At 37.4% G+C, this 4,986-nt stretch overlaps 1 long non-coding RNA gene across 1 annotated transcript; it reads left to right on the top strand.

Annotated features, from left to right (window-relative positions):
• Positions 1-331: 331 nt before the first annotated feature.
• LOC118711720 lies at positions 332-692 on the top strand. The gene is made up of 2 exons (XR_004985808.2): positions 332-442; positions 547-692. It is a non-coding gene; the product is annotated as an uncharacterized LOC118711720 (long non-coding RNA).
• The last annotated feature ends 4,294 nt before the right edge of the window (positions 693-4,986 follow it).

Genomic DNA, 4,986 nt, shown 5'->3' with positions numbered 1-4,986 from the left:
TCACCAAAGAAATTGCTATAAAGTTATTAATGCTGTTAAAAGCTACTTATTACCAAGTAGGAAAGATTAGTTGAAGGTCTAAAAAGTATTCAGCTAGTGTAAATGCCTCTGTATTTTCAACCTCTTTTCTATACCCAAAGTCTGGCTCTTATTTATTCTGTCAAACCAAGAATAAATTCTGACTTTTATCAGTTTTTATTTATAAACATCTTTCTTCCTTCCTTTGAGTGTAGCCTATATGCTCTGCTTCACTTGAAGAAATGTGTGTTGACTTTCCTGGGGATAGTGGTGAGACCGGTTCCTTATTGTGTATTTGATAAAACTAGAATACTGTTATTTCTGGGCAGCTACTATATTTCACCACCCATATCTCCAGAGGATAGGACACAGGGTTTTAAGAGGAGGAAATATCATTGTTTAAATAATAAATCAAAACTAATGTGTACCGAGTTTCCCCGAAAATAAGACATCCTCCGAAAATAAGACTTAGCGCAACTTTGGAAGAAAAAATTAATATAAGACACTGTCTTATTTTCCGGGAAAAAGGGTAGCAAAAGGGATTAGATTAAATCAGATCAAAAGACCTGACACACAATGCTTTACATGAGTTCGTTGAACCTGGTTTGGAGACTCATATTAATAATTTCTTGGTGGTGCTTAAGAGCATGGACTTGAGAGCCAGATGGCATGTTAAAAGAAAAAGTCTTAATTTACCACTTCTAAGTTAGGCAAGTTACTCAGTTCTTTAGGCCACAGTTTCTTCAGAGAAATGCATTGATGCTACTAATAATACAGTTGTGCTTTAGAGAATGCTAAGCTGAAATGAGGTAATATGTTAAAACTTGTTATCTGGTACAAAGTGCTCAGTAAATGTAAAACAATGAAATTTAAAAACAGAAAACACCAGTTCCCTGGGAAGCTTGTAGATCAGAGACATATAGTAAATGGCCTCATTAGACTTTCTATTCAGACTTCAATTAGGTGGGAGTTAGCAGCTAGAAACCAGTGTTTAAACACTGAACCTGTTTCCTTTTGAAAAATCTTTTTATAAAATGGAGTTAGTGTCTTTAGCACTTGTTTCCATTTCATTCATCCACTGGCTGGGGAGTAACTGGCATAATGTTTGAAGGTGTCCTACAGATGTAAAAGTAACCCTTGAAGTGAACGGTGAAGTAACAATGTGTATACCTACTGGGCCCTATCTGGTACTTCTGCAGTGTACCCAAGACATTGGGAAGGAAGTTTGTACACACACGTGTCCAACCACATACTGTATGATGGAGGATAGAGATGGGATTTTTCTTACTCATATTCCATCTTCAATATTTATCAGATATGTAGACGTATGTCAAATTTGGTTTTTCAGCCATAATGCTTTTTTCCTTTGTGAAGAAGCGAGTATTTATAGGAAAAGTTTGTTAGATTACCCAATTCATGGATATGACCACAAGATAGTATGTTTTTTTGGGAAATGAATAGATTGTATAGAATAGTTGTGCAACATTGCTACGACATTCACTAAATTATGCTTTTTTTGCGATAATTCATTTTAAAATAAGGTAAGAATTTTGGCTAGATAACATTTGTTTACACAAATACCATTTTTGTGACAGACTGCTGAATTTGGAGAAGCCTTCCCTCAGCCCCCTTCTAGTAATTGGCACGTGGCCATGAGGCATGGATGGGACAGTCGGGCCTGTGGCAGCAGGGTTAAGCTCTTCTTGAATGTATGCCAAACTAACAGGCAGTTCACTGTTACAAGGTCCACTTTCGCATATGAAGGTATCTGAAGTGATAACTACTTTCAGTAGAAAAAGGAGGACAAAAGGAGAAAAACTGGAACTGCATGAGTTCTACAGAAGCATGTTGGAGTCACATAATGAAAAAGCAGATTTTTTTATTATGATGTTTCTCCATATTTGGTATTGCTGTAAATGGCTAACTAACATTTACTGCCAATTCAGTACAAATGTGTGGTATGGTAATACCAGAACAGCAAATTTAAATGAAAAATAAAAGTTAAACATTTCCACACAAGATTTTACAGTCTGACATTTCACTGCGTAAAGACTTTTTTTTTTTTTTTTTTTTTTTTTTTTTTACTGAGATTATTCAGCATGAATAAAAAACTACAACTTTTATTTTTAAACAGGAGTCACGGTTTTTAATTTTTACACATTTTAAAATTACTGTGATAAAAAATAATGAAAAAGCTTCTTAATTATGCCATACACAGTATAATATAGATCTGTCCCCATTATATAGCATTTGTTTAATATACAAAATAGAATATTGACACACTTAAATCTATTTGTAGTTAAGCAAGTTACTTGAGGAGGGTCTTTTCATATAGCCTTTCATCAGAAAATAAACTCCTTTCAGTCATTTCCTAGTGAGGAGCTGGCCCTTTCCCAAAAGTCCTGGTCACTAATCCTGCTGGACCAGGCTGATTGGTAATAGTCAGGAAAACGATGAAACTTCCACTCCAAGTGGTTCAAGAGTCCTCCTCACACTAATTTATTTTCCCTTTCAACTCTCAACCCAGGCACATAAACACACACTCGTCTAGAGCTACTGTCTGAACGACCGACCGACCGAGTTCGAAGGCCGCTGAGGGCTGCCATGGATCTAGACTTCTGACAGATCAAAGTGCAATAACACTGTTTGTTCCATGGAGATGCAGCTTAGGGTATTTAACATTGAACTAAAATGATAAGACTCAATGATAACAGGATGTCTAGATAAGTAAAACTGGAACTGCTCCCCCCGCCCCCCAATTCTGAAGTGAGGTTGGCTTTTGGCTTTCCTTTATCTCCATGTCCAGAATCAATCCTGCGCTGATTACCAAGCTCTCCATAGACCTGACCCTGTTAGTTTTCCTTTGGGGATGACATTTCCTGTTTCAGGAGAAGGTAGGGACTCTTTTAGGTTCCCCTCCTATATTCTTAGACAATTGGGTAAATATACCCCAAAAGCACTTGCATCCCATAGCAAGGTCTAAAAACACCAAGAGGGTAGTTTTTCTCCCCCAGTAATTAAAAATACTTTTCAGGGGTTGTTGGGAGTCACCTAGGCCTGTCACCAACTCTCACTGACATTACAAACTTAAGTAACTTCGGATGGCAAGATACCACATACACCGAAAAATGAAGCTACTTTCAAATAGCACCTCTTTCCCCCCCCCCCACTTAAATCCATAATTACACTCAGAGGAACAACATAATTAAGATAACTTCCTTTCCACATATTCAAAAAGGGCACAGCTTATTTTTCCATCTAATGTACAGCCTCCTATAGGTTTATTAATGTCAGTTGATTTTTTTTAACAACAAAGTGAGCATGTCATTTTTTTTTCACTGACCTCTATTTTTTAAGAGCTGAGGATGCTGGGACTAAAATATAATTAATGTCTGATGTGCTTTCTTATTTTAACCATATAACATTCTATAAGTGAACTTTCAGAAATTCTGTTTGATTCTTAACACTGTCATTGATAATAATAATAAAGCGATATTTCTTAGGCACCCGAAATTTCACATCCAGCTGGGTTACAAACAACCTTAAAATACTTTGAACCAAATTAAACCATTATAAAAAGAAAATTCCCTTTTAGAGAGCATTCAAAAAGCAAATTATTTTTTTTATTAAATAATTTCTCCAAAATACTGAAAAAATAACAAAAACATTCAAAAAGCATTCAAAGAAAACATAAACACCCTCATTTTGTTTGGAAATGAACTCTCGTAGGATAGAAAGGAATTAGTGTATTACTGGCAACCAATGAGATTCTGCATTATTTACATATTGCTGGTACCTCTGTGCATATTATTGCCAAACTTCTCAAACCTCTGTTTTTATTACACTATTGGTGAGGCTGTCTGTGAAAGTAACCCTGCTCTTGGTGCCTATCCATGTGTGAGCTCAACCTTGCTGGCTCCTGCTCACCCGCTTTAGCGCAAGGGTCAGTGTAGTCAGCCAGACTCACCGCTGGAATGAGAGGCTGGTCCTGCTGGGAGGCAGGGTGACTCCCTCTGATCTGTGATCTGTGATCTGAGCATGAGGGAGGGAGCCTCAGGCCAGTCTCCATCTCCCTCCTCCCTGGGAGCAAACCCGTTTGGTGTTTGGGACCACTGCTGCCTGTCCTGTATGAATGTCTGCACACACTATAAATCATATAGGTTATCATCCACCGACATTTCTCTGACCCCTACAAAAAATATATAACGTGATAAAACAATCTCATCTAAAAATCATTCTTATTTTACACTATACAAGCTATTTTACAATCATTTTAATAAATTGCATGTAAAGCTGCAGTAGCCCTTCCCTTCCCAGATTAGTGAATACCAATATGATATATATCTGAAACTATAACTAAATATAAAAATATATTAGACGTTTCATATTGTTAATGTTAGATTTTCAGTTTTCTATTACACAAATAATTTGGCCACCTTGAATAGAAATCGAATTTCTTGTGGCTTAATAAGTAGGAGTTTTGAGTTAACAGAAAGGTGGTAAGGTGCACACAGAAAGGGCTACTACAGCTTCTATTCTGTTTAAAATGATTAATTCTCAACAGTGAGGAAAAAAATCCACAAGACTTGTTAAACTCCATGGCACACAGGATGGGCGGGTATGGTTTACACACAGGGGAGCCTGACTCGCAGCCTAAGTCACAGGGAGCAGCGACCGAGCTTGCCTGTGCCGCCAGGAGAGGAGACCAGTGTGACAGGCGGGAATGTGAAAATGGGTGTCTAGCCACTTCTGCCACATCAGAGATTTCGTTTTTTTGGGTAAAGTGAGAGGAATTGCTTGGTCTGATTAAAATACTTCAGTTTTGTTTCAGCTAGTTATCTGCAATCTTAACTTTTAAGAAGTTATACAAACTACAACAAAAGGTCCTGAAAGATGGGAAACTCTCATTCTTGCCATTTAGCCATTGCAAGGATAGGGCGTTAGGTGTAGACAGGGCCTCTTGGTAGT

Source organism: Pipistrellus kuhlii, unplaced genomic scaffold (assembly GCF_014108245.1).
Source record: "Pipistrellus kuhlii isolate mPipKuh1 unplaced genomic scaffold, mPipKuh1.p scaffold_m20_p_8, whole genome shotgun sequence".
In the NCBI taxonomy this organism is placed as follows: domain Eukaryota; kingdom Metazoa; phylum Chordata; class Mammalia; order Chiroptera; family Vespertilionidae; genus Pipistrellus; species Pipistrellus kuhlii.
This window is presented reverse-complemented; position numbering and strand designations above follow the sequence as displayed.